Source organism: Arachis ipaensis, chromosome B3 (assembly GCF_059453495.1).
Source record: "Arachis ipaensis isolate K30076 ecotype BB chromosome B3, ASM5945349v1, whole genome shotgun sequence".
Taxonomy (NCBI): Eukaryota; Viridiplantae; Streptophyta; class Magnoliopsida; order Fabales; family Fabaceae; genus Arachis; species Arachis ipaensis.
This window is the reverse complement of record NC_142438.1, coordinates 13,105,791-13,114,571: the sequence shown is the minus strand read 5'-3', so window position 1 is coordinate 13,114,571 and position 8,781 is coordinate 13,105,791. Positions and strand designations below refer to the sequence as shown.

General features: G+C 40.1%; 1 non-coding gene across 1 annotated transcript; it reads left to right on the top strand.

Annotated features, from left to right (window-relative positions):
- Window positions 1–7,899: 7,899 nt before the first annotated feature.
- On the top strand, window positions 7,900–8,003 carry LOC148569870 (small nucleolar RNA R71). Its single transcript, XR_015908886.1, has one exon. It is a non-coding gene; the product is annotated as a small nucleolar RNA R71 (small nucleolar RNA).
- Window positions 8,004–8,781: the final 778 nt, after the last annotated feature.

Here is an 8,781-nt window from a genome sequence, read left to right as displayed (position 1 = left end):
TAAAATAAATAAGTTGGGAATAAAATATGGAGAAGGCAGTTAAGGTTTTAGAGTTATCTATTTTTCCTGATTAATTTTTCTTACTAACTATTTTAATCATGTAGGATTTAATTTATGGCAAACTATATGTGACTAGACCTTAATTCCTTAGACCTTCCTAGTCTCCTTTAAAATTCATCAACAGCCAATTCCTTGGTCAATTAATTCCAATTAGAGGGTGATAATCAATTTCTAATTTATATGCCACAAAAACTCTAATTACCCAAAAATAAAAGGATTATATGTCATGTATCCCGTTAAATCCAAATAATTAAAATTTAGGAGAAATTATTTTCAAGCTTTTGTTCAAGTAAAGAGCTTTTCCAAGTTTTACAAGAACTCAAATAGAAAGAGGGTCATACTTCCGTTCCACCCAAATTCATAAAATAAAGAGCGAAAACAATTCTTAAATTATAAATCCACACATAAATTAAAATAGTAAAAGCAATAAAATTAATCCATAGAAATAGACAGAGCTCCTAACCTTAACAGTGGAGGTTTAGTTGCTCATGGAAAAGAGAAAATAAGGATTCAGGTCCAAATGTACCGAGTTACAATCTGATGGCATCAGATCCCTTTTTATATCTAATCCTAATAAATTTAAAATCTAATATTTAAAATTAAACTCAAAATAATATCTTTTCCTCATTTAAGATTTGAATTTAAATTCGAATTAATTAACAAGTCTTCAACTGATGGGTGGGGACCACTTGATTTGTCCATTCTGTAGCTTCTAATCTGTGATTTATTGGCTAAGAACTGGGTCAAAACGGCCCAGAAATCACCCCCAGCATTTTCTACATTTTCTGCACGTGGCGCATGTGACGCGTCCGCGTCGTCCACACGATCGCGTTATTGTGATTTCCTCCATTCCGCGCGGTCGCGTGAGCCATGCGTCCGCGTCGGTATTCGCTGGTCATCTCCTTGGCTTCTTCTCTTTCTCTGCAGAAACTCCATCAAATTCCGCCAAATGCTACCTAAAATAAACAGTATTGTACAAAACTCAAAATAGCATCCATAGTGGCTAAAATATAATTAATTCTTAATTAAATTCAACAATTTAGATGCAAATTCACTAGGAAAAGATAGACAAGATGCTCACGCATCACAACACCAAACTTAAACTGTTGCTTGTCCTCAAGCAACCAAAACTAATATAAGCTTAGGATGTGAATTTGCATGAGAATGAGAGTTCGATTAAGCCCATGTCTTCTCTTATAGTGGGGTTTACAACTGCAATCCTGAACAGTTTTGGCATCTCACTTTATCCTTTGAAGTTCAGAATGATTGGCATCCATAGGAACTCAGAATTCAGATAGTGTTATTGACTCTCCTAGTTCAATATGTTGATTCTTGAACACAGCTACTTTATGAGTCTTGGCTGTGACCCTAAGCATTTGTTTTCCAGTATTACCACCGGATACATAAATGCCACAGACACATAACTAGGTGAACCTTTTCAGATTGTGACTCAGCTTTGCTAGAGTCCCCAGTTAGAGGTGCCCAGAGTTCTTAAGCACACTCTTTTTGCTTTGGATCATGACTTTAACCGTTCAGTCTCAAGCTTTTCACTTAACACCTTCACGCCACAAGCACATGGTTAGGGATAGCTTGATTTAGCCGCTTAGGCCAGGATTTTATTCCTTAGGGCCCTCCTATCCATTAATGCTCAAAGTCTTGGATCCTTTTTACCCTTTGCCTTTTAGTTTAAAGGGTTATTGGCTTTTTCTGCTTGCTTTTTCTTTTTCTTGTTTTTTTTTTCGCAAGCCTTGTGTTTTCACTGCTTTTTCTTGCTTCAAGAATCAATTTTATGATTTTTCATATTATCAATAACATTTTTTTTCATCATTCTTTCAAGAGCCAACAATTTTAACATTCATAAGCTTCACTATCAAAATTATGCACTGTTCAAGCATGCGTTCAGAATCACAAAAAATACCACCACATTTAAGTAAATAAGACTATTATTCAATATAGACCCACTTTCTCATGCAATATATCACTTTTATAATTTTTTTTTATTTAAGCTCAGTGAGTAATACATGAGACATCTTTTCAGAATTAAAGCAATAGAAAAACTAAACTAGTCCTAGGATTCTAACTAATAAAGGATCATGCAACAATCAAAGCAAAATAACAGGAAACCGGAACATAACATAGAAAAAGAGGGGAGGAATAAAAAATGAAAGGAACTCAACCACCTTAATTATCCTAGCGGTCGCTTTATTCTTCAGGTTGTGCTCCTTCGCGAAGATGATTCGCCTCCCTTTTGTACTAGAAAACCTGTAAGCGCAGCGTCAACACCAAACTTAAGGGTTTGCTTGTCCTCAAGCAAAGAAGAACTGAAAATAGAAAAGACAAATATTAAAATGAAAGAAAAAATAAAAGGATAAGAGAATAAGAGAGAAGTAGGATTGGGAGAAAGAGAGAAAGAAAACTGGGCGGCGCAAGCGACGCGGTCGCGCGCATTGCTCTTATACGGATTGACGCGATCGCGTCGGTCACGCGGTCGCGTGACCTAGTTTGTGCTTCTGGCGCGAGTGCAGCCTCGTGCCAACACAACTCTCTGTTCAAATTGATATAATTGCCAAACTTGGGGTGACGCGATCACATGGGGCATGCGATCGCGCGAGAGGGCAGTTAATGGGGTACGACGCGGCCGCATGGGGCATGCGGTCGCATGAAGGGAATTGCGCGTCCAGCGCCAGTCCAGCACCACTCTAGCACAACTTTCAGCTGTGCACTCGTTTTACGTCGAAAATCAGGGCACGCGGCCGCGTGGGTCACGTGATCGCGTGGGAGGCCATTACGCCCATACGATGCGGACGCATTGGCGACGCGGTCGCGTGGGACGAATTGTGCCATTGGCACGCCTCCAGCGTGACTCTCTGTTCGTTTTTATTTTTCTCTTCTCCCCTTGCGACGCGGACGCGTCGCTGATGCGGTCGCGTCGCGTAGCTCTTTTTTTTTTAACTTGAGGTGGTCGGTTCCTAGAAGAACATAGCTGCATGATCAGAGAATTAGTAAGAACTCAATAAAAACAAAATAACTAAGAAAAACTACTATGAAAAATGGCAAAGGATACGAAATTATCGGATTGCCTCCCGACAAGCGCTTCTTTAACATCACTAGCTTGACGGTCAGTTCTGCTAGTTCAGCAGATGAGTGGACCTCTGGCGGTCAATCTCGCCTCCAAGATAGTGCTTCAACCTCTGGCCATTCACTGTAAATTTCCTATCAGAATTTTCTTCCTGTATTTCCACATGACCATATGGCGAGGCTCTGGTAACCACAAACGGTCCTGACCATCGGGATTTCAGCTTCCCGGGAAAGAATTTTAGCCTTGAATTATACAGAAGCACTCTTTGTCCTGGCTCAAAGACTCTGATGACAATCTTCTTATCATGCAGTAACTTGGTTCTCTCCTTATAGAGCTTGGCATTCTCATAGGCTGAGTATCTGAATTCATCAAGCTCATTCAACTAAAGCATCCGCTTAATTCCTGCAGCTTCTGAATCAAGATTCAGGTACCTGATTGCCCAATAAGCCTTGTGCTCCAGCTCCACTGGCAAGTGACAGGCTTTGCCATAGACCAACTGATACGGGGACATGCCAATTGGAGTCTTGTATGCTGTCCGGTATGCCCAGAGAGCATCATCAAGCTTCCTAGACCAGTCCTTTCTTGAAACACTGACAGTCTTCTCCAGAATCCTCTTAAGCTCCCTGTTGGAAACTTCAACCTGTCCACTTGTCTGAGGGTGATAGGGGGTTTCCACCTTATGATGGACTCCATATCTATGCAGAAGAGAGTCCAACTGTCTGTTACAGAAGTGACTTCTTCCATCACTAATGAGTGTCCTTGGGACACCAAACCGGCTAAAGATATATCTCTGAAGAAAGCTCATTACCACCTTGGCATCATTGGTGGGTAGAGCTACAGCTTCCACCCACTTGGACACATAATCAACTGCCACTAGAATATAGTTGTTTGAATGTGAGGGTGGAAAAGGTCCCATGAAATCAATACCCCACACATCAAACAACTCAACCTCAAGAAGTCCCTGCTGTGGCATTTCATGGTTAGCAGGGAGATTTGTAGCTTTTTCACATCTGCCACAGTGCTTTACGAAAGCTCTTGAGTCCCTGAAGAGAGTCGGCCAGTAAAACCCGCTCTGAAGGACTTTTGTAGCTGTCCTCTCACCACCAAAATGGCCTCCATACTCAGAACTATGACAGTGCCAGAGAATCTGCTGTTTTTCTTCATCTGGGACACACCTCCGGATAATTCCATCCGAACACCTTTTAAAAAGGTATGGTTCCTCCCAAATGTAGTACTTTGCATCAGTCAATAGCTTCTTCACTTGTTGCCTACTGTACTCTCTTGGGATAAAATTCATGGCCTTATAATTTGCAATGTCTGCAAACCATGGAGCCTGCTAAATGAGGAACAATTGCTCATCCGAAAATGTCTCAGTTACCGCTGTGGGTGGTTGCATTCCTGCTTCAGGTTCAATTCTGGAGAGATGGTCAGCTACTTGATTTTCTGACCCTTTCCTGTCTTTTATTTCAATATCAAACTCCTGAAGGAGCAACACCCATCTGATTAATCTTGGTTTAGAATCCTGTTTGGTTAGAAGGTACTTCAAAGCAGCATGGTCAGTATAAACAATAACCTTAGAACCAAGTAAATAGGACCTAAACTTATCAACAGCATACACAACAGCTAATAATTCCTTTTCTGTAGTTATGTAATTCTTTTGAGCATCATTTAACACACGACTGGCATAATAAATGACATGTACAAGCTTACCATGCCTCTGTCCTAAAACAGCTCCTATAGCAAAATCACTAGCATCACACATTAATTCAAATGGTAAATCCCAGTCAGGGGGAGCTATAATGGGAGCAGAAGTAAGGTTTGCTTTCAGAGTTTCAAAAGCATTCAGACAATCAGAATCAAAGACAAAAGGAACATCAACAACCAACAGGTTGCTCAATGGTTTAGCAATTTTAGAAAAATCCTTTATAAATCTTCTATAAAATCCTGCATGACCCAAGAAACTCCTAATTGCCTTAACATTAGTTGGTGGTGGTAATTTTTCAATTACCTCCACCTTTGCTCTGTCAACCTCAATTCTCTTACTTGAAATCCGGTGTCCAAGAACAATGCCTTCTGTAACCATAAAATGACATTTTTCCCAATTTAAAATAAGATTTGATTCTTGACACCGTTTCAAGACAAGAGATAAATGTTTAAGGCATGATGCAAAAGAATTACCAAAAACAGAAAAGTCATCCATAAATATTTCAATAAACTTTTCAACCATATGAGAAAAAATTGAAAGCATACACCTCTGAAAAGTTTCTGGAGCATTGCAAAAACCAAATGGCATTCTCCTGTAAGCAAATACTCCAAAGGGGCATGTGAATGCTGTCTTTTCTTGATCTTGAGGGTCCACTGCAATTTGATTATATCCAGAATATCCATCTAGAAAACAATAAAAAGCATGACCAGCTAACCTCTCAAGCATCTGATCAATGAAGGGGAGGGGAAAATGATCTTTCCTTGTAGCAGTGTTGAGCCTCCTGTAATCTATGCACATTCTCCATCCTGTGACTGTTCTGGTAGGAATAAGCTCATTCTTTTCATTCTTGATCACTGTCATCCCTCCTTTCTTGGGAACTACCTGCACAGGACTTACCCAAGGACTGTCAGAAATAGGGTAAATAATACCTGCTTCCCATAACTTCATTACCTCCTTTTGGACCACCTCTTTCATAGTTGGATTGAGTCTCCTTTGTGGTTGCACAACTGGTTTAGCATCATCTTCAAGAAGGATCTTGTGCATACACCTGGTTGGACTAATCCCCTTCAAGTCACTAATAGTCCACCCAAGAGCTGTTTTATGGCTCCTGAGCACTGAAATAAGCGCCTCCTCTTCTTCAGGCTTCAGAGAAGAGCTAATAATCACTGGATATGAATCATTTTTACCCAAAAACACATATTTCAGAGAAGGGGGTAAGGGTTTAAGCTCAAGCTTGGGGGCTTCCTCCTCCTTAATTGGCGTGTTCATCAGCTCCTTTTGGGGTGGTGAATCATCAACTTCAACTACTTCACACTCAGAAATAGGATCTAGAACATCATCAAGTACCTCAGTTTCCAGTACTTCTTGAACAAGTGGTTCAATAACATCTATTTTCATACACCCCTCAGAATCATTGGGGTGTTTGAGGGCTTCAAAAACATTTAAGACCACTTGTTCTTCATTGACCCTCAGGGTTAATTCACCCTTTTGCACATCAATCAGAGCTCTACCTGTAGCTAAAAAGGGTCTACCAAGTATAATAGATGGTTTTACCTCCTCTTCCATGTCTAATATAACAAAATCAACAGGAAAGATAAATGGTCCTACTTTCACAAGTAAATTTTCAACAACACCCACAGGTAATTTGATAGAAAGATCAGCAAGTTGAAGAGAAATACGAGTGGATTTTACCTCCTCAATTTGAAGCTTTTTCATCACTGAAAGTGGCATGAGGTTGATGCTAGCTCCAAGATCACATAAAGCTCTCTGAATGCCGACTTCTCCAATGGTGCAAGGAATAACAAAGCTTCCTGGGTCTGGCATCTTCTCAGGAAGGGTGTGTTGAATAATAGCACTGCATTCTTTGGTTAACACCACAGTTTCTTGCTCCTTCCAATTCCTCTTGCATGTCAACAACTCTTTCATAAATTTAGCATAGAGAGGCATTTGCTCCAGAGCCTCTGCAAAAGGAATGTTGATCTGCAGCTTCTTGAAGACATCTAAAAATTTAGAGAATTGCTTTTCTTTGGACGCCTTCTGAAGCCTCTGAGGATATGGCATTTTTGGCTTGTATTCAGGGGCCTTTGGCAAGGTGGGATAAGTGTCAAGAGAGTCAGGAAATGGGTTGTCTGCACGTTTAGGAGGGGCGTGCTCTGCTTCTTCCTTCTTCTCCTCTGGAGCTTCCTTTTCAACTAGATCTTCATTGACCTTAGTTTCAGAACCAGCTACCTTACCACTTCTCAATTGAATGGCCTTGCAATCTTCTCTTGGGTTCACCACTGTATCACTAGGGAATGTATTTGGAGACCTTTCAGGTAATTGCTTGCTCATTTGACCCATTTGCATCTCCAAGTTTCTAATAGAGGCTTTGGTTTCTTGCATGAAACTCATCATCATCTCCCATTTAGAATCTTCTTGGGATTTAGAATTTGTCTGCTGAGGTGGTTGTTGTTGCTGAGACTGAAATTGGCGGTTATTATGGTTGTTCTGTTGAAAACCACCCTGAAAATTATTGTTGAAGTTCTGAGGTTTCTGAGGTTGATCTCTCTACCCAAAATTTGGGTGATTCCTCCATCCCTGATTGTATGTCTTAGAATATGGATCATTGTTGGGATTTCTAGGACCACTCCCCATGTAATTCACCTGTTCAGAAGAGGGTTGAGCATAATCATAATTATCATTTTGCATAAAGTTACCTGTCATGTCATAGGAGATATCTTGGGGTGGATTTTGAGTGTTGATAGCTGAGACTTGCATGCCACCCATCTGTTGAGTAAGCAGATTTATCTGCTAAGACATAAGCTTGTTCTGAGCAAGAAGAGCATTAACAGCTTCTACTTCCAACATGCCTCTCTTCTGAGCGGCCTCAGAGTTCACAGGATTCCTGTTAGATGTGTATAAATATTGGTTGCTTGCAACCAATTCAATCAGATCAATAGTCTCCTCTGGTGTCTTCTTCTTGTGCAATGAACCGCCTGCAGAAGTGTCTAGGCTCATCTTTGACATCTCTCCTAAGCCTTCATAAAAGATATCCAGTTGGGTCCATTTGGAGAACATGTCCGGAGGGCATTGCCTAGTCAGTAGCTTGTATCTCTCCCATGCTTCATAAAGAGTTTCACCATCCTTTTGCTTGAAAGTCTGAACCTCCAACCTCAGCTTAGTTAGCTTATTTGGTGGGAAAAATTTAGTGAGAAATTCCGTGACAACCTTTTCCCACGTATTCAGACTCTCCTTCGGTTGGGAATCTAGCCATAGCTTTGCTTTATCCCTCAGAGCAAATGGGAAAAGCATGAGTTTGTACACCTCTGGGTTCACTCCATTTGTCTTCACAGTATCACATATCTGCAGGAAATCAGATATGAACTGATTTGGATCTTCATGAGGAAGTCCATGATACTGGCAGTTTTGCTGCACCAGGGTGACCAGTTGTGGCTTCAACTCAAAGTTGTTTGCAGTTATAGGAGGCACCACAATACTTTTTCCATAAAGATCCGCAGTAGGGGCAGAATAAGAGCCAAGCACTTTTCTCTACTGATCATCCCCATTCGGATTTACCACATTGGCATTAGCATTATTATTTGCCATAGTGGATTCTGTAGCCTTGCAAAGTCTTGCTTGTTGTAAACGTCGCCTGAAAGTTCTTTCAGGTTCAGGATCAAAGTCTAAGAGATGTTCTTTGTCTCTATTCCTGCGCATACACAAGCAGAAAACAAGAAAAAATGGGACTCTCTACGTCAGAGTGCAGAGAAGTCCCTGTGAGGTAACCTGTGTAAAATAATAAAATAAAAATGCTAAGTAAATAAATAAAAATTCGAAAATTTTAAAAATAAAAATAAACAGAAAAAAATTAAAATAAAAATAAATAGAAGACACCAAACTTAATTTCAAAAATTAAGAATAAAAATAATGATTTAAAATATTTTTATTTTTTTTATTT